This window comes from Astatotilapia calliptera, chromosome 6 (assembly GCF_964374335.1).
Source record: "Astatotilapia calliptera chromosome 6, fAstCal68.1, whole genome shotgun sequence".
Classification (NCBI taxonomy): Eukaryota; Metazoa; Chordata; class Actinopteri; order Cichliformes; family Cichlidae; genus Astatotilapia; species Astatotilapia calliptera.
Window position 1 is genome coordinate 28628297 of NC_137427.1, and position 26594 is coordinate 28654890.

Consider the following 26594-nt stretch of genomic DNA (forward strand, 5'->3'; position numbering starts at 1 on the left):
GCGAAACAAAGCAGTCAGATAAATCACACTTTATTAAACTCATTCTTCTTGCTTCCTCCACTTCTGTACCATTGATTCATTAATGTTGAATTCTCTGGCACCTGCTCTATTCCCATGTTGTTGCAGTATATTAATGACTAACCTTGTATTGTGGATGGATTATCTCAGTTGTTCTCCTGACTGAAGTTTGGTCCGTTTACAGCATCCTGCCATGCGATTGCATTTGTCTCTAACCATGAGGAACCTTGACGTTAACTTTTATAAGTGGAAAAAGTGTTAGTGTTCGTCCTCCAGCTTCACTGTTTATGTTATGCTAACATAGCTGTGTCGCTAGCGATCACGTAGCACATAATTATATACCAGCTAGCCCAACTTCAGTAACCCTACAAACGTCACTGCTGTTTATTTTCCTATCTTCATTTATGTTGGAAGTGATAACAGAGCTGTACGTTTGATTTTTTTCAGAAATCTCTCAGTCAGAACATGCAATATCATGCTTAGGTAACTAGCGAAACTAGCGAGCTAACTTCCGCTAGCTTCCTGCTAACTCCGTTAAATGTAATACACTTTGTTTTCATGGATGCCTGTGTGGCAGGATGAATGTTATCCCTCGGTCCAACCCACTTTCAGCCTGGCCCATTAGGGGGCGCTGGTATAAATAGTGGCCATTTGAGTGTCTCTGGGTCGCTTGCCTGTGATCTCCTTTTTGGTCACCTGACTTCCTCTTGGTGTGGTAGAGATCATTTGCGGGTTACTCCTCTGAAGTCTCCATCGCGGCTGGTCGTAGCTATAGAAGCCTCCTCTGAGCTATTCTGCTTACGTTCTATGACACGGCTTACTTGGTACGTAATCAACTTTTGTTACGCTCTCTGCCTTCTGTTGTTCTTTTATAGTAATTATTTATTATGTTTCGCAGGAAGTGTGGGCCTTAGTTTTGCGCCAAGCTACGTGAACTGAAGTGCTGCTGTTTTGCCTTGCTGTGCTTTTATCGTCTGTTCCCGTTGTGAGATTTCTTTCCCCGCTGCTGTCAGCTTTTACAGTGGACGTCGGCGTGGACAACGGCCATATGCATGCCGGTTATCGGAGTCAGCTGGCGTGCATATTGATTGACTGTTAACTTGTCGTCGTGTGACGGCAAGTTGGAGCAGTACGGCGATTCCGTTTGCTCCAGATTTTAGAGTTTTATCCAGATTGTATGTTGTTTTATTGCTTTTGATTTGTAGTTTGGATTTTTGTTACACCACTGGTGGGAGGCCCTTTGTCTAGCTGTAGATCACCAGTGTGGTCTTGCAGTTGGGTTATCCCCCGGTGCTACACATTAGTTTGTTGTAATATATTAAAATTTTCTTTGTTTCTTTTATTCAGATGCGGAGTGCCGACGTGGAGGAGACTAGGGTGCCTTGGTGGTGGGATCCCTTGAGTGTACACACCTGCCTTGTTTAGTTTATTAGTGTGAGTGTGTGATAGTGTGTTGCACTTGTGTTTTGGGTGTGTTTTCTTTCTTTAGTTTGTGTGTGGCATCCCTGCCCCTCCACTGGTAAGCCTCAGCTCTGAATACCTTTTTAAGCATATTTGTACTTGAATATTTATGATTGTGCTTTTATATGGTGTTTTAAATAATTATTAATAAATTGTGAATTTGTTGATCATTGAACCTCGTCTCTGGATTGAGTATAGCGAACCTAAGTGCCTTTCTGGTGATTTAGTGTTACTTTCAGTATTCTCTGGGTGAAATTCCCAGGGTGGCGTTGTCTTTTTAAAACTGCAAAGAGTATTTACTTTATATCCCATCCTCGTCTCGCCACACCTGGAAGTTAAACTTCATAGTTACACCTGGTAAAGCAGCAATGCTGATCGTTTTATTAAAGATGAAAGAATTTAGACAGTTTTTAACTCTCAGTGATGCTGCAGTGTTGTTTGACCTGAAGATTACGGAGTTTAGGACCCAGATTACTCCCAGATTTAAGAGCATCTTAGTCCGACAAATACGACAATAACGACGGCCGCTTGCATGTTCTGCAAAAAAATGTGCTTTGTCATGTATCTGACAGACAAACACCAAACCAGTTCCACATCACTGAAGTTGCACCATTTTTACAAACCAATTCTGGTTTCACTCAACAATCGGCCATGTGCGTATGAAAACAAAGGCACTGCGCATGCGCGTTTTACTCATATTCTATCGCGATATTTCATTTTCCTATCGTTGCCTAACATTATACCGGTATTACCGTAAACGGTATAATATGGCCCAGCCTTAGTGGTAACCCCCGAACCATCTTGTGGACACCAGAGGTGAAAGGAGCCATCAGACTGAAGAAGGAGTCCTATAATGTTTGGTTAACCTGTGGGACTTTAAAGGCAGTCGATGGGTGCCAGCAGGCCAAGCGGAATGCATCTTGGTCAGTGGCTGAAGCAAAAGCCTCTCCCTTAGATAGGGTGAGGAGCTCGGCCATTCGGGAGGGGCTTAGAGTAAAGCCGCTACTCCTTCACATAGAAAGGAGTCAGTTGAGGTGGTTCAGGCATATGTCAAGGATGCCTCCTGGTTGAGGTGTTTCAGACATGTCCCACCAGGGAGGAGGCTGCTGCCCTCACAATCTGGCCTCGGATGAGGGGAAGAAAATAGATGGATCTGTACTTCTACTTAAGGTCTCTCCGAGTGATTTGGCTTTCTCCCACATCCAAAGACTTGCATCGGGTTAGGTTAATTATGTACGTCTACTTCAGAATTTATGAACTTTTGCTACCTGCATTTATAACTAATCATTAGTTAAGATCTTCCACTTGCTTCTTTCTACACAACGGTCTGCTGTTACCCCAGTCCAAATCTGTAAATGTGTCGTGCACTTTACATCACAAATGACATGAATAAATGTCACTGTGAACAGATGGGGACCCACACAGTGTTCAGTTTGTCTTTTTTATTTATGTTTGTGGGTTGGCACCGCCACGTTCTCCACATTTTTCAGCTGACTCCACAACACTTCTCTCCCATTCTGGTGTCACTAAAAGGGACGCAACTTAATTAGGGAGATAAGGAACAGCAGCCCCATCAGCCTCCCTGGCACTGCCCCTTGAGCCCGCTGCTCCACCCCTCCCCTGCAGCATACCCCAAAGACCACATCCCTGCCACCGTCTTATAATAACAAGGCAAGTTCTTCTCAGTTTCAACACTTCACATTTTTCTAGACACACTTGATACTGATTGGCCAGTCTGAATACTGGTAGTATGAGATGATACCTGGACAATACAGAGGTTGCACAGGTGATCCAACTCCTCCAGGCATAGCTGGACTGGCCATCGGGCATACCGGGCATTTGCCCGGTGGGCCGCTGGCGATTTTTTGTTTTTATGGGCCGATGGATTTTTTTTATTTATTTATTTTTTTTAGGAAGGGTATCTATAATGAAAGGTGTTGGATTGGCCAATTGGTCATGATCGACTCTGGGCTGGACCAATTACAGCCGAGGAGGCCGGATGCACCCTCCCCCTTGTTTAGCAATCACGTGATTTTCGCGCATTGCATGCCGGGAACTAGTGGCAAAACAATCCAAGTACCGCATCAAATGCAAGCATTTGCAGCAACGCAAAACGTTCATTCTCCAGTTCCAACACCTTCTTGTTTTTTCTTTGCCGCACAAAAAAGGAATGTACAAAACAAAAGGAGAACAATGCCGGTCCGTACAAAGACAGACTCGACGAAAAGACAAAGAAAAGATACGAGGAAAAATCAAAGGAGTGAAAGAGTCAGACCCTTACGAGCACACAGAGTGGACAAAAGACGTTAGCGTGCTGCCCAACTTTCACCACGCTCATATTTATAATTATACGGTTCTTGGAGTGAGTGCATACACTCATGAAGTTTAGTAACTTCAGGTCACTGCACCAAGCCCAGGTACAGTTTACCGACGGATGGGTACAGGACCTTGAAATGCACCGTGTAGAACGAAAGACCACGGTAAGAACAAAGGTAAGTTTACCAGTCTCACAAATCGTCTTCATGAATACACATTCGTTAACAGTTTATTAATATAACCTTTGAGCTCAACGGTAATTAATTAGTAGTGGAAATAATTTCTGGTAGCATTACAGAAATGTAGCAGTGACAATAATATTGTATGTTGTAATCGCACTGGACAATTAGTGATACAAAACAACTGTTTTATCCTGTGAATAAAAGTATATGTTTTTGTCAATGTACCATGGTAATAATAGAAGCAAAACGCAATATTGTGTCAGGACAGTTCACTATTTAGGCACAATAAACAAAGGAGCATAGCGCGACAATTTCTGTTCAGCGCCAGACTTGCTTGTAACCTATATCACCAATTATGTTAAGAAAAATGACGTATTAACGACTACAAAACTCTGACCTTTGTGGGAATGCTTGGAGCAGACTAACATGTGAGCTGGAGTGTTCTGAGACGTTATATTTGGTATATCCAGACCATCCGTCGGCTCTTACTTCGGAAACATGGCTTAAAAAATTTCTCTTCAACGACGTAATCCGATAAAAAAAAAAAACGATCTCTTTACCCGTCGGCTTCCCGTGGCTGTCATGCGACCGGCTATTGCAGTTAATAACACAACAGCTTCTTGCCATTTTCTGTGTTTCTTTTTATCGCTGTGTAACCGAGTTCAATTGAAAGCCTGCGTGCACTAGTACCTATTGCCACAAGTTCCCAGAATCCTTTGCGGTTTTACCCCTGAATGACGTCACATTTTCAATCTTTATCCTGGTGGGCCGGTCTCTAGTCAAAATGCCCGGGCCGATTTTTTGTCCCAGTCCAGCCTTGACTCCAGGATGACACATCAATACACGTCATTGCCAGGTTTTGCAGTGTCTCCCACCATAGTCTTAAGAGCATGGAGGAGATTCCAGGAGACAGTTACTTCTGGAGAGTTGGACAGGTCCAGTTTGATTCCAGTTTGGGGCCTTTCTGCGTGGAGCTTACGTATTATTCCCATGTCTGTGTGGGTTCTCTCTAGGTCTCTCTTACTAATATGGCTTTCTCCCACATCCAAAGACTTGCATGGGGTTAGGTTAGTTATGTACTTCTACTTAAGTACAGAATGTACGAACTTTTGTCACCTCTGTTTGTAACCAATCATTAGTTAAGATCTTCCACTTGGTGCTTCTTTCTACACAACAGTCTGCTGTTACCCCAGTCCAAATCTGTAAATGTGTTGTGCGTGTTACATTACACAAACTAAATTAATAAATGTCATATAATAATAACAATGCCAGTTCTTGTCAGTTTCAACACTTCATATTCTTCTTGATACACTTGATACTCACTTCATAGTCCTTGTACTATTTCTAGTGCAACAGGATATAAGGGTTTAAGTAATATGAAAAATCTTTTATTTTATTTACACAATACCTGGTGTTCTTGAAATAGGGTTATATCCCAGAATCTCTCTGTAAGATAGAGATGGAAATTATTACTAAATCTAAGTCATGGAAAAACTGCAGAAAAAATAAATGAAGACCTAGAAAAGCAGTGGATATTGTCACATGAACGTGTAAGAGTAATCAAGTGGAAGTCCTTGTTTATTTACAAATGAAGTCAAGTGAGAGGGATCTTACAGTTTATTAAAAAAGGAAAGATCACCTCACATGAGAGATGAGGGCAGACTGATAAAAAGTGTGTGACTGTGCCTGTGTGCGTGCAGTTGGCTTGCTTGCTGCTTGGTTGGCATATTCTCAGTTGGATGAGAGGACATTTATGTGATGTCAGCACGCATTAACCTCGCTGAAAATACATCGGAAACAAACAGGGACACATGTGCCCAGATCCCACCAGCTCTAAGTAACAAGCCTCTGGAAGGAAAGGCTATGCTGGTCAACACAGAAGTAATCCAAAAATAGAAATAGAAAGATGAAAGTGGCTTCTTGGTTAAAGAGGAAACACAGGCTCTCTCTTGCATTGATAAATAAATGCAGTGAACTGAGGGACAAGGCTAATTGAAGGAATTGTTGTGCAAAAGCAATTAGCAACTATACATGCCAACTATACTAGATACAATGGCAAGTTACTTGGCCATTGGCTAAAATGAGAATTTGTTGGTTTCTAAGTACATAAATGATCAGTCATGTGTTAAACTAAGCATGCAACTCAAAGCAAAGAATGAAATACAGTATTAACAGCAACAGGTCTACTTGTTTACATTTATACATACATACTAAATCTGGATCCACCAAGATTAACTGGAAAATGTCCTTGGATAAGAAGAGGACAACTTACACTGCTCAAAAAAGCATAAAAACAAGTCACTTCTGGAATATTGATTTGGTCAGAGGTTTTTTTTTTAATCAGTTTCAGCTTTGGTGTTAATTAAATTAACAACAGGTGCACTAGAGGGGCAACAATGAGACAACACTCCAAACAGGAATGACTTTGCAGGTGGAGGACACTGACATTTTCCCCTCCCCGTATTTTCTGACTAGCTTTGCATTTAATTATGGCCAGTGGTAATACCGGTAGTATGAGATGATACCTGGACCCTACAGAGGCTGCACAGGTGATCCAGCTCCTCCAGGATGACACATCAAAACTATGCTGGCAGACACTGCAAACCTTCCAGCAATTACATGTATTAAGAGCGTGGAGGCGATTCCAGCAGACAGGCAGTTACTCCTGGAGAGTTGGATAGGGCTGTAGAACGTCACGGTTCTGGGTCGGTGCGACTCAGTATTTTGAGTTCTACTGTTTTGGTTATTTTTGAATGATTGTTGTGTTTTTCGGGTGCTATGATTATGATTATTATTATTATAATTTCATATTTCTGTTTATTCGTGTTTCAGGATTTGTGCCTCATGTTTAGCATTGAGTTCCATGTGTTATATTCGGTCTGTCTCTCAGTGTCTAGTCTGCATCCTTGTGTAGTGATCTCTTGTTTCCTGTTTTATTGTGAAGGTCTGCGTCTCATGTGAGTGTATTCAGTTTTACCTCCGTTGTCTCGTCTCGTTAATGACTCCCAGCTGTGTCCCCCACCTGTGTGTAATCTCCCTGTGTTTCTCTGAGTGTATTTAAGTCGTGTCTTCTGTTGTTGTTGTAGTCGCTGCTTCGTCTGGGTATCCATCGTATTTCATCCGTGTGTTCTTCCTGCTGTCCGTCATCACTTACCTCCGCCCATCCTTCTTCATGTTCGTGTCCTGGTTCGTGTTTTGTAGTTTAGTTGTTCCCAGTTCAGATAGTCTGCAGTCCAGTTTACCGTTTTTCTATTTTGTACTTTACTTTCAATAAACCACCTTCACACCTTTACAAGTGCCTGCGTTTGGATCCTACTTCATTATCTCCACACGGCTCACTTCACTCGCTGTGACAGTAGAAGGTCCAGTTTGATTCCAGTTTGGGGCCTTTCTGTGTGGAGCTTGCATACAGGGAGTGCAGAATTATTAGGCAAGTTGTATTTTTGAGGAATAATTTTATTATTGAACAACAACCATGTTCTCAATGAACCCAAAAAACTCATTAATATCAAAGCTGAATGTTTTTGGAAGTAGTTTTTAGTTTGTTTTTAGTTTCAGCAATTTTAGGGGGATATGTGTGTGCAGGTGACTATTACTGTGCATAATTATTAGGCAACTTAACAAAAAACAAATATATACCCATTTCAATTATTTATTTTTACCAGTGAAACCAATATATCATCTCCACATTCACAAATATACATTTCTGACATTCAAAAACAAAACAAAAACAAATCAGCGACCAATATAGCCACCTTTCTTTGCAAGGACCCTCAAAAGCCTGCCATCCATGGATTCTGTCAGTGTTTTGATCTGTTCACCATCAACATTGCATGCAGCAGAAACCACAGCCTCCCAGACACTGTTCAGAGAGGTGCACTGTTTTCCCTCCTTGTAAATCTCACATTTGATGATGGACCACAGGTTCTCAATGGGGTTCAGATCAGGTGAACAAGGAGGCCATGTCATTAGTTTTTCTTCTTTTATACCCTTTCTTGCCAGCCACGCTGTGGAGTACTTGGACGCGTGTGATGGAGCATTGTCCTGCATGAAAATCATGTTTTTCTTGAAGGATGCAGACTTCTTCCTGTACCACTGCTTGAAGAAGGTGTCTTCCAGAAACTGGCAGTAGGACTGGGAGTTGAGTTTGACTCCATCCTCAACCCGAAAAGGCCCCACAAGCTCATCTTTGATGATACCAGCCCAAACCAGTACTCCACCTCCACCTTGCTGGCGTCTGAGTCGGACTGGAGCTCTCTGCCCTTTACCAATCCAGCCACGGACCCATCCATCTGGCCCATCAAGACTCACTCTCATTTCATCAGTCCATAAAACCTTAGAAAAACCAGTCTTGAGATATTTCTTGGCCCAGTCTTGACGTTTCAGCTTGTGTGTCTTGTTCAGTGGTGGTCGTCTTTCAGCCTTTCTTACCTTGGCCATGTCTCTGAGTATTGCACACCTTGTGCTTTTGGGCACTCCAGTGATGTTGCAGCTCTGAAATATGGCCAAACTGGTGGCAAGTGGCATCTTGGCAGCTGCACGCTTGACTTTTCTCAGTTCATGGGCAGTTATTTTGCGCCTTGGTTTTTCCACACGCTTCTTGCGACCCTGTTGACTATTTTGAATGAAACGCTTGATTGTTCGATGATCACGCTTCAGAAGCTTTGCAATTTTGAGACTGCTGCATCCCTCTTCATGATATCTCACTATTTGACTTTTCTGAGCCTGTCAAGTCCTTCTTTTGACCCATTTTGCCAAAGGAAAGGAAGTTGCCTAATAATTATGCACACCTGATATAGGGTGTTGATGTCATTAGACCACACCCCTTCTCATTACAGAGATGCACATCACCTAATATGCTTAATTGGTAGTAGGCTTTCGAGCCTATAAAGCTTGGAGTAAGACAACATGCATGAAGAGGATGATGTGGACAAAGGTCTCCAGGTCTCCCACAGCCAAAGACTTGCATGGGGTAAGGTTAATTATGTACTTCCATTTAAGTACCAAAGAAAAGTCATTCAGCTTTACTTCCAGTGTTTAACAAAAGGATTGCATTATTTTTCATATATAAATTAAAGACATTCTCATACAACAAAGGCAAACTCACAGTACTATCACAGCTGCAATTAAAATGGCAAATGATATTACTGTTGCACTTGATAAGAAACAACACTGTGCATCCCTTTTTATTGATTTGTCAAAAGCATTTGACACTGTTGATCATTGTTTTTTAAAACTCCAGTCAGGACTCTGAGAGAGCAGTGGCATGGTTCTCAAATTACCTCAGTAATAGGTCTCAGTGCATTAAATCTGATCATCTATGTTCTGAATTTGCTACAGTGCACAACGGAGTGTCACAGGACTCTGTATTAGGTCCCCTTCTATTTATCATTTCCGTAAATGTGCCAGATGCAACCTTGCACTTCTATGCTGATGACACAGTTATTTACAGCTGTGGTTCAACTCTTGTCCAAGCCATCGACTTCTTGCAGAAAGCCTTTTTTTTTTTTTTTTTTGCTGTCCAGCACTCATTACTTCAGCTTAAACTTGTCCTCAATGCAGACAAAACAAAGCTCATGTTGTTTTCTAAATCAAGAAAATGGGCCCAAACAATTCCATCAGTAACCACTCTTGAAGGTAATAAAATAGTTGATTCACACGTATAAATATATAAATTTTGACTGATGACTCACTCACCTTCAAACCACATGTAGAGAATCTTGTGAAAAATTTGAAGGTAAAACTGAGATTTTATTTTCAAAATAAGTTGTGTTTTTGTTTTAATACAAAGAAGCGGCTTGTTGCTGCAACATTTTTACCTGTGCTGGATTATGGAGATATTCTATACATGAATACTTTTGCTCAATGTCTTCAAATGGTTGATACTGTGCATCATGCTTCTCTGAGGTTCACAACAAACCGTAAATCTCAGACTCACCATAGTGACAACGCTACGCCACGCGACTCCTCTCCGGTCAAGGGGCGAAGGTGCCGCGCGTGTCCCAGGGGCAAAGACGTCAAGACCAAGATCCTGTGCCGCGAGTGCCGAGCGCACGTGTGTACAAACTGCGCCGTCACGTACTGTCCCAACTGCGCCGCTTCTTCTTCCCGCGCCGCCGCTCCCCGGACGCCACCGACGCCGTGATAACACAAGCGCCCCAACGGTGGTCCCCTAGCGACCCCCCCCACCCCACCCTATCATCATCATCATCATCATCATAACACAATATATGCCCCCGGGGGGGGTCCTAGCGACCCCAAACCTATCATCATCATCACATATGCCCCGTGGGGGTCCTAGCGACCCCAACCCTATCATCATCATCATCATCACATATGCCCCGTGGGGGTCCTAGCGACCCCAAACCTATCATCATCATCATCATCACCATCATCATCATCACATATGCCCCGAGGGGGTCCTAGCGACCCCCACCCTAATCATCATAAAACACACATATCCCCCCCCCCCCCATCGCCACCATCATCATGATCATCATCATCACCACCATCATCATCAATACCATCCTAATAACAACAACACACACACACACACACACACACACACACACACACACACACACACACACACACACACACACACACACACACACACACACCTCGGGGGGTCACCACGACCCACGCCCCGAGAACAGGCGGGCGCACAAGGGTTAAGCCTCAGACCTTCCCGGCTGACGCTAGCAAATGCTAATGTTAGCTTCTGATTTGGCATGATAAAGTAAAGACCAATTATTTCGGTGGTTAACAGACTGTAGTGGTAATATTATTGAAAGTATAGTTTCACCTCAGCACATTGTTACGTCCCTCTGCAGCCCCTAATCTGCTCAGTGTGTTCAGCTGGTGCTAATTGGCCACACCTAGTCAGGTGTGGATAAAAGCATACCTGAAGCAAGCTTTCCGGGGAGCTCACTAGTCTTTGCCTTGGTGGCACCAGCAATTTTAGCCAACCTGATAGTCCATTTTAAGATAAACCTCTTTTCACCTACACTCTGGTATTCGTCTCCTTTTTTTATGTTGCGGCTTTTGAGCCGGGTCGTAACATAAGTGGGGGCTCATCCAGGAGCTTTGGACATTTTAGTGGAGACTGGATGTCAGTTTGTTTTGCTTTTAAGTGGGTGAGTGATGGTGGTCACTGTAATTGAGCAAACTCCCTTTTAGTAAGTGTGTTTCAGCTGGGTGGCTGTGCTGCCCTTCCATCGAAGCACTTGTTTGTTGTTTTGCTTTTTTTTTTTAGTTTATTGTGTTTGGTGGTTATCCTGGGTGGGGGTACGCTTCAGGGTTTGGTGAGAGACTGTACCCCGGTCTGCTGCCAATCCTTGAGTTTGCGTTTAAAGGTCCCTCGAGCCCGGTACACCACTGAAGACTAGACAGGTAAAGTTTTATTGTTTTTTAGCATTTTACAATTATGTCTGTTTTGTAGCACATAGAAATGTTTAGTTAATATTTACAGACAGACACATTTTCCCTGTAACTGTGTTTTTACTCCAACATTTGTTGAAAATGTAATTTATGAAATGCTGAGCAGCATTTCTAGTATGTGGAATATTTTTGTCACCCCACTGTGCTAATGTGATTAAATACTAATAATTATTACTAAACAAATTCAATAATAAATCAATAATAACTATTTGTTGATTGAACTATAATGTAAGCGCAGTGCTGGTGTGCAGGGGCTTTATATGCCTTGTGGGTAGGGTTGCCAACCGTCCCTTAAAATACGGAATCGTCCCGTATTTCGAAACAAAAGTACACGTCCCGTATTGAGCTAATAAGGGACACACTTTGTCCCGTAATACAGTGAGAATCAAAAGTAGTCTATAAATGTTTATGGAATTAACACTTTGTTTGAAAACATAATTCCCAGCCCCTCTCCTGCTTTGTGACCAATGAGCTGACAGCACACTTATGACAATTCGAGTATGACAATTCAGATTACCGCTCATCTCATTGGTCGAGGAAAGGTTGCTTGCGGAGAAAATACCGGAAGACAACAGATGACCACAACAACAAGCATGGCCAACAGGGAAATAAACGCCGACACTGCGGTGCAAGTCTTGGATGACAGTACACCTAAAGCTGGGCAAACACTGTGCGATTTTTTTCAGTCACGTTATTCAGCTCCTGCTCAAACTGCACGATTGACTCGCAGGGGTTAGAAGTTCGTAGGTCACAATGTACTCTCACACTATACGGCCCGATGCTCTGATGCGACCTGAGTGCTCACACTGTGCCTCCATAAAATGAAGGTTATAACAGAAAATCTGTCGCTCTCTCTGTCTTACACTCACACAGACACACACCACCACCATCAACTTTGTTAAATTGCTAATGAAAAACAATGATCAGGCAGCTGTGATTGAGCAGCAATGTAAATCCAACTATTTTCACGGTTTTTGTGGTCGTGATAATTTTGTGATGCCACATCGAAAAGGCTCGGATGAACTTTCCAAAGTTCTACAAGTTGTGCCTCCATCGCTTGTGTCCAGATCACAGGCTGCACTGCCATGCTGCTCCGTCTTTTTCACCGACGTTTACGTTTGCGCGTGAGCAGTGTGAGTGCCTGTGGTGACACCCTCACGAGCGATTGATGATCGGGAGCTGGTCGTGAGGTGTTAATCACTTCTCTTTACCCCACGTATACTACACGACGCACGATGAAGGCCAAAATCGGTCCGATCACTCAAAAATCGGCTCAAAATGGGCCAAAAATCGCACAGTGTGAGCCCAGCATTAGAGCAGCAATGTTTGTTCCCCTCAGAGAAAGGGAAGAATGGGAAAAGGAAAACACCTGGCTGGAAAAAGTTAATATGGGCATGTGCAGTGAATATCAGCGCTATGTGGCCAGAAGTGTGATAATATAACTTATTTTGTGTAATAAACAACTGCAAGGATAGATGATTACAACAAATTGATGACTAATACGTAAAAGTAATACATAGATGAATAATGATGATGAGTTATGATGCGTAATCATGGGAACAAGCGGGTTTACAAACAGGAGCAGCTGATTAGAAAAGCTGAAATAATACCTCAACTGAAGCCAATTGTACTAAATGCACTAAATGTGCACTGTTACAAGAATATTTTTCTTTCTATTGTTTTCTATTATTTTAAGTTAAGCAGGACAGAGTTCTTTTAAAGAAAGATTTACTTATATTCTCAAAAGTTAAGCATGACAGGCTTCTGTTTAAGAAAGAGACCCGTTTTACTGTGTTAATGTTGTCATTTTGAGCTAAAAATAAATGGCTAAATGATCATTTGTTTCACATGTATTCATATCACAAAGAATAGAATATGCATCTACTTAAATCAACTTCAAGTCAAATGGTTAAAAAAATAATTTCACACACAAAAAAAGAGCTAGAAAATTCACCAAACTGGGAAGGGTGAAGACAACTGGGTAGCCCGGCCCTGGCCACGAGGTGTCCCTTATTTATTTTTCAGGGAGTTGGCAACCCTACTTGTGGGGGATGCTGACATATTATAAACTGTTGTGTCTATATCAAGCTTTTAGCCAAATATAAGCAGAGATATTTGTATTAGGGCTGGGCCATATTATACCGTTCACGGTAATACCGGTATAATGTTAGGAAACGATAGGAAAATGAAATATCGCGATAAAATATGAGTAAAACGCGCATGCGCCAGTGCCTTTGTTTTCATACGCACATGGCCGATTGTTGAGTGAAACAGATGAACCAGAATTGGTTTGTAAAAATGGTGCAACTTCAGTGATGTGGAACTGGTTTGGTGTTTGTCTGTCAGATACACGACAAAGCACATTTTTTTGCAGTACATGCAAGCGGCCGTCGTTATTGTCGTATTTGTCGGACTAAGATGCTCTTAAATCTGGGAGTAATCTGGGTCCTAAACCCCCCTCTTCAGGTCAAACGAACACTGCAGCATCACTGAGAGTTAAAAACTGTCTAAATTCTTTCATCTTTAATAAAACGATCAGCATTGCTGCTTTACCAGGTGTAACTATGAAGTTTAACTTCCAGGCATCCATGAAAACAAAATGTATTACATTTAACGGAGTTAGAAGTTAGCAGGAAGCTAGCGGAAGTTAGCTCGCTAGTTTCGCTAGTTACCTAAGCATGATATAGCATGTTCTGACTGAGAGATTTCTGAAAAAAATCAAACGTACAGCTCTGCTATCACTTCCAACATAAATGAAGACAGGAAACTAAACAGCAGTGACGTTTGTAGGGTTACTGAAGTTGGGCTAGCTGGTATATAATGATGTGCTACGTGATCGCTAGCGACACAGCTATGTTAGCATAACATAAACAGTGACGCTGGAGGACGAACACTAACACTTTTCCACTTATAAAAGTTAACGTTAAGGTAGGGCTGCTCAATTAATCGAATTTTAATCACGATTACGATCTGGGCTTTCAACGATCATTAAAAATGACTGAGCCGATTATTAGCCCCTCCCTAATTTATCCGCGACACCTTAAAGGCCGGTCCGTGAAAATATTGTCGGGCATAAACCGGTCCGTGGCGCAAAAAAGGTTGGAGACTGCTGATTAAGAGGACCCGAGGGAAGCTCGGAAAGCTAAGCAGAAGTTATTTGGAGAGTGACTGCCGTTGGTTGAAAAGAGAGTTTAAAAAAAAAAAAACTTCAGTGGTGTTGCACACTATTTTGTAATATTTTTTTAAAGTCATTGTTAACCCTTTAAAGCCGGTCAGAGCTGCATGCTTCGTTTTGCGTAACTATTGTTAAATCCCTGTAGAACCTGAACCGTGTAAGCTAGCGCAATAATTTGTTTTGCATATGAAACCGGAGGAGTTGTACTTACATCTGATGCCATCAGCTTGTCCTCGGTCACGGTTTCCTTCCACATATACAGTGGGGCAAAAAAGTATTTAGTCAGCCACCGATTGTGCAAGTTCCCCCACTTAAAATGATGACAGAGGTCAGTAATTTGCACCAGAGGTACACTTCAACTGTGAGAGACAGAATGTGAAAAAAAAATCCATGAATCCACATGGTAGGATTTGTAAAGAATTTATTCGTAAATCAGGGTGGAAAATAAGTATTTGGTCAATAACAAAAATACAACTCAATACTTTGTAACATAACCTTTGTTGGCAATAACAGAGGTCAAACGTTTACTATAGGTCTTTACCAGGTTTGCACACACAGTAGCTGGTATTTTGGCCCATTCCTCCATGCAGATCTTCTCGAGAGCAGTGATGTTTTGGGGCTGTCGCCGAGCAACACGGACTTTCAACTCCCGCCACAGATTTTCTATGGGGTTGAGGTCTGGAGACTGGCTAGGCCACTCCAGGACTTTCAAATGCTTCTTACGGAGCCACTCCTTTGTTGCCCGGGCGGTGTGTTTTGGATCATTGTCATGTTAGAAGACCCAGCCTCGTTTCATCTTCAAAGTTCTCACTGATGGAAGGAGGTTTTGGCTCAAAATCTCACGATACATGGCCCATTCATTCTGTCCTTAACACGGATCAGTCGTCCTGTCCCCTTGGCAGAAAAACAGCCCCATAGCATGATGTTTCCACCCCCATGCTTCACAGTAGGTATGGTGTTCTTGGGATGCAACTCAGTATTCTTCTTCCTCCAAACACGACGAGTTGAGTTTATACCAAAAAGTTCTACTTTGGTTTCATCTGACCACATGACATTCTCCCAATCCTCTGCTGTATCATCCATGTGCTCTCTGGCAAACTTCAGACGGGCCTGGACATGCACTGGCTTCAGCAGCGGAACACGTCTGGCACTGCGGGATTTGATTCCCTGCCGTTGTAGTGTGTTACTGATGGTGACCTTTGTTACTTTGGTCCCAGCTCTCTGCAGGTCATTCACCAGGTCCCCCCGTGTGGTTCTGGGATCTTTGCTCACCGTTCTCATGATCATTTTGACCCCACGGGATGAGATCTTGCGTGGAGCCCCAGATCGAGGGAGATTATCAGTGGTCTTGTATGTCTTCCATTTTCTGATGATTGCTCCCACAGTTGATTTTTTCACACCAAGCTACTTGCCTATTGTAGATTCACTCTTCCCAGTCTGGTGCAGGTCTACAATACTTTTCCTGGTGTCCTTCGAAAGCTCTTTGGTCTTGGCCATGGCGGAGTTTGGAGTCTGACTGTTTGAGGCTGTGGACAGGTGTCTTTTATACAGATGATGAGTTCAAACAGGTGCCATTCATATAGGTAACGAGTGGGGAACAGAAAAGCTTCTTACAGAAGACGTTACAGGTCTGTGAGAGCCAGAGATCTTCCTTGTTTGAGGTGACCAAATACTTATTTTCCACCCTAATTTACGAATAAATTCTTTACAAATCCTACCATGTGAATTCATGGATTTTTTTTTCACATTCTGTCTCTCACAGTTGAAGTGTACCTCTGGTGCAAATTACTGACCTCTGTCATCATTTTAAGTGGGTGAACGTGCACAATCGGTGGCTGACTAAATACTTTTTTGCCCCACTGTAGCTTTGCAAAAATTGCATAAAAAGCGCTTGCATGAACAAAAACATAATATTCCAGAAACACGCTTTGCCGTTCCTATCAGCTGTTCGTAACACTTCCCACAGTGAAATGATGCACATGCTGTTTTCTTTGCAAATCTGCATCATAGGATTGTTTTTTGTTTTTCCTGCAGTATATAAAAATTGCTGTATCTCCAAAATAAAACTATGAAGACACTCAAAATAAATTTCCTGTTGTTGTAAACTATTTTTTGCAACTTTATTGTATTTAAAGTTTTGAGGGATAAGCCTCTTAAATTTCTCCAAGTAGAAATATGTAAACAAAACAAAAGCGATTTTCAATTTTTTTTGTAGTTTATTGCACTTTTTTGCAATTTATGTAATTACTATGGACTTAATGCATACATATTATTAAAATATGGGCTATAACAGTTGTATTGATGTATAGCAACTTGAAATGCTCCCACAAATGGCACTACAGCATGTAAAAAAATAATATAAGCTCTGGTGGACTTTGTTCTATAGTAGGTCTTAAAGGGTTAAATAAATATCGTCAAATAATCGTGATCTCAATTTCAGTGAAAATAATCGTGATTATCATTTTTGCCATAATCGAGCAGCCCTACGTTAAGGTTCCTGATAGTTAGAGACAAATGCAGTCGCATGGCAGGATGCTGTAAACGGACCAAACTTCAGTCAGGAGAACAACTGAGATAATCCATCCACAATGCGAGGTTAGTCATTAATATACTGCAACAACATGGGAATAGAGCAGGTGCCAGAGAATTCAACATTAATGAATCAATGGTACAGAAGTGGAGGAAGCAAGAATGAGTTGAATAAAGTTTGATTTATCTGACTGCTTTGTTTCGCTTAATGTGCCTTATAATCCCGTGCACCTTATGGTCCGAAAAATCCGTACTGCACACTGCAGTTCAATGGTGCAAAGCACCTCTTTTTAACTTCAGTAGATATTATACATGGTTATGCTCAGGATATGTCAGCCCATTTCTACTGGAAATGCCTTTTGGTTAAACTTTCAGCAAGGAATTTGCATTTGCACTGTTACATTTTTATAAAGCTTTAATGTACATAAAAACCAGCTTCTTGTTTAAGTGAAAATAAATGGAAGGTTGTCTTTTTGCGCTAGTAATGTTGTGGAGTTGTATTTTGTCTCGCATCAATTATATCGTCAGTTATATCGTTATCGTAAATTTTCAAATGTATATCGTGATAAATATTTTTGGCCATATCGCCCTGCTCTAATTTGTATCTTTCTTAAAAATCCAGATCCTTACAGATTATTTGAGAAATGGATCAACAGCTATCACTACTTGAAGCACTTTAAGTCCTGCAGTGGAAAATACCCCTTATTTCACCTGTGATCACACAATTTGGTTTTCCAGTGCAGAGCAATGAAAGACTTCCCCAAGTGAAAAAAAAAGATGAAGATACAAGCTGGTGATGATCCAGAGCAGCTGGTCTCAGGAAATGAAGAAAAACCCTGACCACCTTCTCAACACAAGCAGAGTTTAATGTTGTGGTTGGTTTCGTTTTTCAAGGTATGTATGTTACTTTAATTATAAACTGCTTTTGTTGCAACAGAATGGTGTTATGTGTATGCAACTCTACGTGAATTATAATCCTTTGTAGGGCTGTGTGATATGACCAAAATCTCATATCCCAATATAAGACATTTCTCTCCTGATAACGATATATATCACAAAATAGTATTCAGAAGAATGTAAGTATTCAGAGCCATCATATTGCAGCATGCCACACGCTCCCCAGAAAAGACAGTAAAACAAAGCCAGCAATCATTCTTCGGTTTGTGAGTCGCAAAACAAAGATTGAGTTACTGAAACAGGGTAAGAAGCTAAAAGGGACTGGTGTGTATTTAAATGAACATTTAACGAAAAAGACTGCTGAAATTGCAAGACAGGCACGCAGCCTGAGAAAACAAAATAAGATACAAGCGACATGGACGAGGAACTGCAAAGTAATGATAAGACTAAATGGCAATCCCGAAGAAGCGAAAGTTGTGATGATAAGAGAACTCAAAGACTTAGAGCAATATAAATAATCAGGAATCTGCTATGGAATCTATTGGAAAAGTGACGATTGGATAATGAACAATGGGTATGGAAAGTGTTTCTGGCCTTATGGCTCAAAAACAATGGAAACAACAACAACAAAAACACATAAATGACAAGTTTGGACACAGATTATAGGTTTCCATTCGGAGATATTGAAGAGGAAGACTTTGATTATGAAAAGGACTGTCAAGGTGGTTATTTTGCCACACACGCTGAGAAAACGAACTTCAAAACGTTTAACTATGCAGAGCACAACATGCATGACCCTGAAAGTAACATTGACCCAGATACCCACTTCTACAATAACACCAATAATACTTGTGAGTACTATACAGATGACCAATTCAATGTGAATATTAAAATGGCAAATGCATTGTCGGTCATACATTTCAATAGTAGAAGCCTGTATAAAAAATTTTCTAAAATTACAGAATGTTTAAGTAAGTTAAAAAAGTTTAACATAATTGCAATATCAGAAACATGGCTCGATAATGAGAAAGTTAGTGAAATGGGACTGGAAGGATACGAATTATTTACAATGAACAGGGTGAATAAAAAAGGAGGCGGTGTTGCTTTATATGTAGATAAAGTTTTGAAATGTAGTCTGATTGAATGCATGTCAAGCACCATATTGGAATGTGTCACTATTGAAATTCATGTTGAAAAAGCTAACAATATAATTATAAGTTGCATCTATAGGACACCAGGTTCATGCCTTGAGATATTCAATGAAAAACTTGCTGCTATGTTTAGCAACCTAAATGATAAAAAAGTGCAAATAATTTGTGGTGATTTTAATATAGATTTGCTAAACCCAAATGGACATCAGAAAACAACAGATTTCATAAATACAATGTATAGTAACTCCCTTTTCCCTGTAATTATAAAACCAAGTAGAATAACAATTGATACAGCTACATTGATAGATAATATATTCACAAATAAAATTGACCATGAAATAGTAGGTGGACTTCTTATAACTGATATAAGCGATCATCTTCCTGTTTTTGCAATTTTTCAAAATTATTTTGGGATTAAAACTAAACAAAAGAATCAAATATTTGATATGATACGACATAGAACAACAAGAGCCATTGCTGCCCTCCAGGTGGACTTAAAGGAACACAATTGGAATGAGGTTTTTGCAAATGAAGATTCAAATAGTGCGTATGATGCATTCTTATCAACTGTAATTTCACTATATGAAAAACATTGTCCTTTAATGAAAATCACTAGAAAGCATCACAGATCAAATAAGCCATGGATCACAAAGGGGATAGAAGATGCATGTAAAAAGAAAAATAATCTATATAAGAGATTCATAAAACAGAGGACAAAAGATGCTGAAATAAAGTACAAGTTATATAAAAATAGATTAGTAAATATTATAAGAACAAGTAAGAAAGAATATTACCACAAATTATTGGAGCAAAGTAGAAGTAACACACAAGAAACGTGGAGGATATTAAACAGTATAATCAAAAAGGGCTCAAAAAATAAGAATTATCCAGATTATTTTAAAAAAGATAAAGATATTGTGCTTGATAAAACTAAAGACATTGCAAATGAATTTAATGATTTCTTTGTAAATGTTGGCTTTAATTTAGCAAAAGAAATTCCAGAGTCAAGAAATAATAACGACCTAAATAAACATATTACTCAGAATGTGTCCTCCATGTTTATTGGTGCTGCAACTCATAGAGAAATAATTAACATTGTGAAGACATTTAAAAATAAAAAGTCCACTGACTGTTTTGGTATTGACATGATATTAGTTAAAAGTATTATAGAATATATAGTGCAACCTTTCGCATACATTTGTAATCTGTCCTTTCAAACTGGTGTGTTTCCCTCACAAATGAAAATAGCAAAAGTTATTCCAATCCATAAAAACGGAGAGAGATGTCAGTTTACCAATTATAGGCCAATATCACTACTCCCACAGTTCTCAAAAATTTTAGAAAAGTTATTTGTTAATAGACTTGATAAATATATTGAGAAGCATAATCTCCTAAGTGATAACCAATATGGCTTTAGAGTGAAAAGGTCCACTTCAATGGCAGTGATGGAACTTGTTGAAGGGATATCTAATGCAATAGATAATAAGGAATATACTGTTGGTGTTTTTATAGACTTAAAAAAGGCGTTTGATACAATTGATCATTCTATATTAATGAATAAACTAGAGAGATATGGCATAAGAGAGATAGCATACAAGTGGATGAAAAGTTACCCGGATGAAAGATATCAATATGTCGAATTCAATAATGTAAAATCTAAGCAGTTGAAGGTAACTTGTGGTGTTCCTCAGGGCTCTGTGCTGGGCCCTAAATTATTTATATTATATATAAATGACATATGTAGTGTTTCCAAACTGTTAAAATGTGTATTGTTTGCTGATGATACCACTCTGTACTGCTCAGGTAAAAACTTAGAACAGCTTCTGACTACAGCGGAAAAGGAGTTAAATATATTAAAAAACTGGTTTGATGTAAATAAGTTATCATTAAATATAAAGAAAACAAAATTGATTATTTTTGGCACTAGACAAATGAAAAATGTATCTAAAATAAGGGTTAATGGAATTGAAATTGAAAGAGTGTACGAAAATAAATTTCTTGGAGTGATAATTGATGATAAGCTGAGTTGGAAGTCTCATATAAACCACGTGAAAACAAAAATGTCAAAAACCATTGCTATTCTCTATAAAACAAAGCATGTCCTGAACAAAAAATCATTATACACACTCTATTGTACTCTGTTGCTTCCATATATGACTTACTGTCTGGAGATATGGGGTAATGCATATAAAACGAACACTCTTCATATTTTCAAGTTACAAAAAAGAGCTATAAGAATTATAAACCAATCAAACTATATAGAACCAACTAACATTTTGTTTATTAATCTGAATACCCTGAAATTTTATGATTTTAGTTGAATATAAAATGGCACAGATAATGTATAAAGCACAAAATAACTTGCTTTGCCCCAGTACTCAGAAGCTGTTCAAAGTCAGAGAAAGTCAATATGACTTAAGGGGAACAGATTTCTTTAAAAAAAAACAAGATAAGGACAAATATAAAGCAGAGATGTGTTTCTGTTAGAGGAGTTAACCTGTGGAATAGTTATGACAGTGATTTAAAAAGGTGTAGTTCATTTTCCTTGTTTAAAAACATGTTTAAAAATAGAGTATTAGAAAAATATATAAATCAAGAATGAAAAGAGCAAAAAGGAGAAAAAACAACAACAACCTCTTGATTCTTTTGCTTTGATGTAGTTACTTATCTAAGGTGGAAAGTTTTTTTTTGTTTGTTTTTTTGGTTTTTGTTTGTTTGTTTGTTTGTTTGGTTTTTGCTTTGTTTTATTATTTTCTTCAAGCCCTGTGTACAGGAGCTGCATACAAAAAGATATTTTGTGAAAAGGGTTGGCGTAATAAGCAAATGCTTCAGCCAATACCTTTTGATTAGCCTTGTCTCATGCTTTCTTTCTTTATGGTAGATTTTTGTTCTGTTTTCACTGTTTGTTTGGTTTTTTTTTCACTGTTTTCACTGAGATTTGAATTTGAATGCTAATCAATAAAATCAAAATCAAAATGAAAATAGTGCATTTTCTGTAAATTCTGTGATTCTCGGGCAACTCGACTTATGTGAAATGTTTTCAGTTGGGCGTCGTGTACCTGGAGTCGAGTGTTTTTACCGATGCATGAAACTATACATTTTTAGACACGAGTTTAAATGGCCACCATTTTCTTTCTGAGTATTTATTACACGCCGTGCTGCGAGGAAAAGCCTGTTCTAACGTTTGAGTCTAAGGATTATTTTGAGCAGAGGTGGGACCAAGTCATTGTTTTGCAAGTCTCAAGTAAGTCTCAAGTCTTTATCCTCAAGTCTCAAGTCAAGTCTCAAGTAATGTCAGGCAAGTCAGAGTCGAGTCTCAAGTCACTGGTGTAAAAGTCCGAGTCAAGTCACAAGTCTGAAACTTTGAATTTCAAGTCCTTTCGAGTCTTTAAAAAAAAAAAAACAACGAAAAAATAATGTTGCAGTTATGCTAAATGTAAATATTAGACCATGTAATTTTAAAATCTGTGTTTTTCTCAACACATGACAAAATAGTGAACTTAGAAAATATACACAAATTGTGAAATTGCACCTCTTTAAAATGCAGCTCAATTAAACCTAGCTCCAAGAATAATTTTCACCGACAGTTCTGAGATAAGCTGCATGTTATTCTTGGATGCGGTTGTAGGACCGGCTTTAAAATCGCATGACAAAAATATCATACATATTAAAAAAAACTGCATCACCAACGTAGCCTGGACAACATTTGCTAGTTAGATGAAGTCAGCTATCTCATCGTAGCATATTTATATGCATATTTATAATCATACGGTTCTTGGAGTGAGTGCATACACTCATGAAGTTTAGTAACTTCAGGTCACTGCAACAAGCCCAGGTACAGTTTACCGACGGATGGGTGCAGGACCTTGAAATGCACCGTGTAGAAAGTAAAGACCATCGTACGTATCATAAGTTTACCAGTCTCACAAATCGTCGTCATAAATACACATTCCTTAACCGTTTATTAATAGGACCTTTGAGCTCAACGGTAATTAATTAGCAGTGGAAATAATTTCTGGTAGCATCACAGAAATGTAGCAGTGACAATAATACTGTATGCTGTAATCGTACTGGACAATTAGTGATACAAAAAACCTGTTTTATCCTGTGAATAAAAGTATATGTTTTTGTCAATGTACCATAATAACAGAAGCGAAACACAATATTGTGTCAGGACAATTCACTATTTATGCACAATAAACAAAGGAGCATAGCGCGACAATTTCTGTTCAGCGCCAGACTTGCTTGTAACCTATATCACCAGTTATGTTATGAAAGTGACGTATTAACTACAACAGCAGACTGACCTTTGTGTAAATGCTTGGAGCAGACTAACCTGTGAGCTGGAGTGTTCTGGGACGTTATATTTGGTCTTTGAGTGGCTGCAATCCAGTCGCGTCTTTGTTACTTCGGAAACATGGCTCGAACAATTTCTCTTCAACGAGGTAATCCGATAACAACCGATCTCTTTACCCGTCGGCTTCCCATGGCTGTCATGCGACCGGCTATTGCAGTTAATAATACAACGGCTTCTTGTGTTTCTTTTTATCGCTGTATAACTGATTTTAATTGAAAGCCTGCGTGCGCTAGTACCGCTTGCCACGAGTTCCCAGAATCCTTTGCGGTTCTACCCGTGAATGACGTCACATTTTCAATCTCTATATAATATGCATGTTAAATTTTGTATTTGGGGTAAAATATCAAGTCTTTTCAAGTAAATCGGTTCAAGTCCAATTCAAGTCCCAAGTCATTGGTGTAAAAGTCCAAGTCAAGTCACAAGTCTTAGAACATTTTTTCAAGTCAAGTCTAAAGTCATAAAATTAATGACTCGAGTCTGACTCGAGTCCAAGTCATGTGACTCGAGTCCACACCTCTGATTTTGAGCACCTGACAGCTCTTTTTTGCTTTTCATTCGTAAATTCTCTTGAAACTCTTTCATGTGATTCTTGTGTAGGTGGTTAAAGAGGTTTGTCGTTTTTGATTGGTGGTGGGGACCAGTTTGTGGCATAATTTGCATAGTACATGTAGCCAAGTACAGGATAGGGTAGGGGAAATTAAAGTAAGATGGAGAGAATGGGCCAATAGCTAGATTCGCAGGAGGGATAAAGGGAGTTGCGTGGAGAAGAATGACTGGAGCCACAGGTAAAGTTGCTATGAATTGTATTAAACTATTTAGCAACAATTTAACAGCATTTTATGAACAGGAATGAAAACATAAAATAAAATACAGTGACAGCAATAATAATAACAGTCGGAATCCTATCTGAGCTCAGATATGTCAGTCTTGCCGGCTTAATAGTCAGTGTTCAGTCAAGTCAAATCCAACAGGTCAAAAGTTTGTGATTGGTGCGATTTCGTCCTACCGCACTGTTGCAATTGTTCGTGAGAGAAGAGCAACCTGCCCTTCTGGGCCAACTCAGAATGGCTGTGGTTCGGTTCGGTTCAAAGGGAAAGGCTCGCCATCTTCCTCGTCAGGAAGAGATCCAGGTCTCACGATCCCATAAAAAAACCTAGCCTGTAAACAACAGGACTATTACTAATTCAGTTCACACTCTAATGATATACATGGCCATATGTAAATAATGTAAGTGCTATAACAAAACAAGCACAAAACATTAATTCTAATTTCTAACTATAGTCTATACAGTGCATCTTAATCATGAATGCAATCTTTAAATCACAATCAGCTTATTCTATCGTCAAGGTGCACATTTCTATCAGAAACCAGAAATAAACCATAAACTATGGTAGATTATTTTTTTACAGTATTGCCCTTTAACTGAATTACAGGAGCATTGCTTTACACTGCATAGCAATGAAGCAATATATTATTTACACTCAATGTACAGAATAAAATTACCAAAAGAATATACAAAAACCCACAGGCTGTAGTTTTACAGTATGTGGTAACGTATCAGCACAGTAAGAATACACACGGACATCTATCCAGTGCCGCTCGAGCATCAAATGTAACAAAATAAAGTAGATTCATGACCTTTAAGATCAACATTAACTTATTCCATCATCTAATTTTAGTGCATTTAATATTCAACAAGTAATACTAGAACATCATCAGCACACAAGCTGAGTGCTCAAAATGGCTGAACTCAGTGAGAAACCCCGTGTGTTCTCCCACAGTGAAAACGTGGTCAGCTACAGCTATGAGCATTAGGCTAGTTAGCTTTTCAATTAGCCTGATTCGCCCAGTCCCAGTTTAACTCACCAGCACACTTCTAATGTTCAACTCTCAGAGAGGATCTTGTTCAACTCTCAGAGAGGATCTTGTCCACTTCATCCGCTCCCGCGCAGATCTACAACATTGAAATCGGGCCATTATATTCCCTGTTAACTTCTTGTTAGCTTTTTAGCTTCAAGGTTAGCTTAACAGCTTCTGACTCACCGCGATGGTTTCAAGGTCCGAAATATTCACAATAAATCAGGTCCGTTTCTCCAAGGTCCATGCAGATCTCCGGTATGGATATTTGCTCAATTTATCAAGTTAATAGTTATTTTCCAGCGAAAAGCTTGGCGGTGAAAATCAGTGATGGTCTCGTGCACCTCCGTCTCTCTCTGTGTCTGAGCACGTGACGGTACAGAGCAGGGGAAGGCGGGGCTTGTTCCTTCCTAACCAGTAGGGGTGTTAAATATATTCTTTGGGTTTTATTCTTATATTTATAGTATTTATCTTTTATTATTGATTTATTTTTGATCAACTCAGTGATTAACAGAGTAATGATAAATCCCAATTAACAATAACATGTTGTAGTGCATTACTGAGTCGTGTAAACTCACTGGGTTACATACAGTTTTCTGGGGCATGTCAGACTCTTCATAACCAAACCATGTCCATGCTACAGAGGTAGCCCCTTGTTTAACAATAAGGTCCTCGATTTGTTTTGACTGGTCCTTCTGTTTGGAGCTAGCTGGTTCTGCCTCATCCTTGCTGGCCATGCTGGTATTCTCTGAGAATAATGTATATCATTTCAGTTTATTTTGAAAAGTCTCAACAGACACTTGAGGTTTATGTGGAAAATAAACAAGCGGACGGCGGAGCCACACAATGGTTTTACTGTCATTGTTGTTAATGAAAGTACGCGTAAAAACAGTCACTTGTCCGTGTGGTTATTGTAAGTATAAGAGAAAGAGAGAACTTTAAGAAATAATATAGCCACTACAGTGACCATCAAAATCATGAAAAAAATATTGCCGTAAACAGTTTATTTTGTAACACCACAAAACAAACAATATTGTATAATATGAAACGATAGACATTTTTATATCGTCATCTGATATATATCGTCATATCGCACAGCTCTAATCCTTTTTTTGTTTATGTTGTTTGTTCTAGGTAAAAAAAATTATAAAAATACAAACTTTTTAAAAATGTCTTGTTGTTTCTCTTTTTTTCCTCAGAATAAATTGCGA

At 39.6% G+C, this 26594-nt stretch overlaps 2 long non-coding RNA genes across 2 annotated transcripts; one reads left to right on the forward strand and one right to left on the reverse strand.

The window, feature by feature from the left end:
* The first annotated feature begins 592 nt into the window (after positions 1-592).
* Positions 593-1654, forward strand: LOC145429314 (uncharacterized). The gene is made up of 2 exons (XR_013909549.1): positions 593-842; positions 917-1654. It is a non-coding gene; the product is annotated as an uncharacterized LOC145429314 (long non-coding RNA).
* Positions 1655-24312: 22658 nt separating this feature from the next.
* On the reverse strand, positions 24313-25761 carry LOC145429479 (uncharacterized). Its single transcript, XR_013909727.1, has 3 exons — positions 25570-25761; positions 25393-25480; positions 24313-24684 (listed from the first exon to the last, which is right to left on the reverse strand). It is a non-coding gene; the product is annotated as an uncharacterized LOC145429479 (long non-coding RNA).
* Positions 25762-26594: the final 833 nt, after the last annotated feature.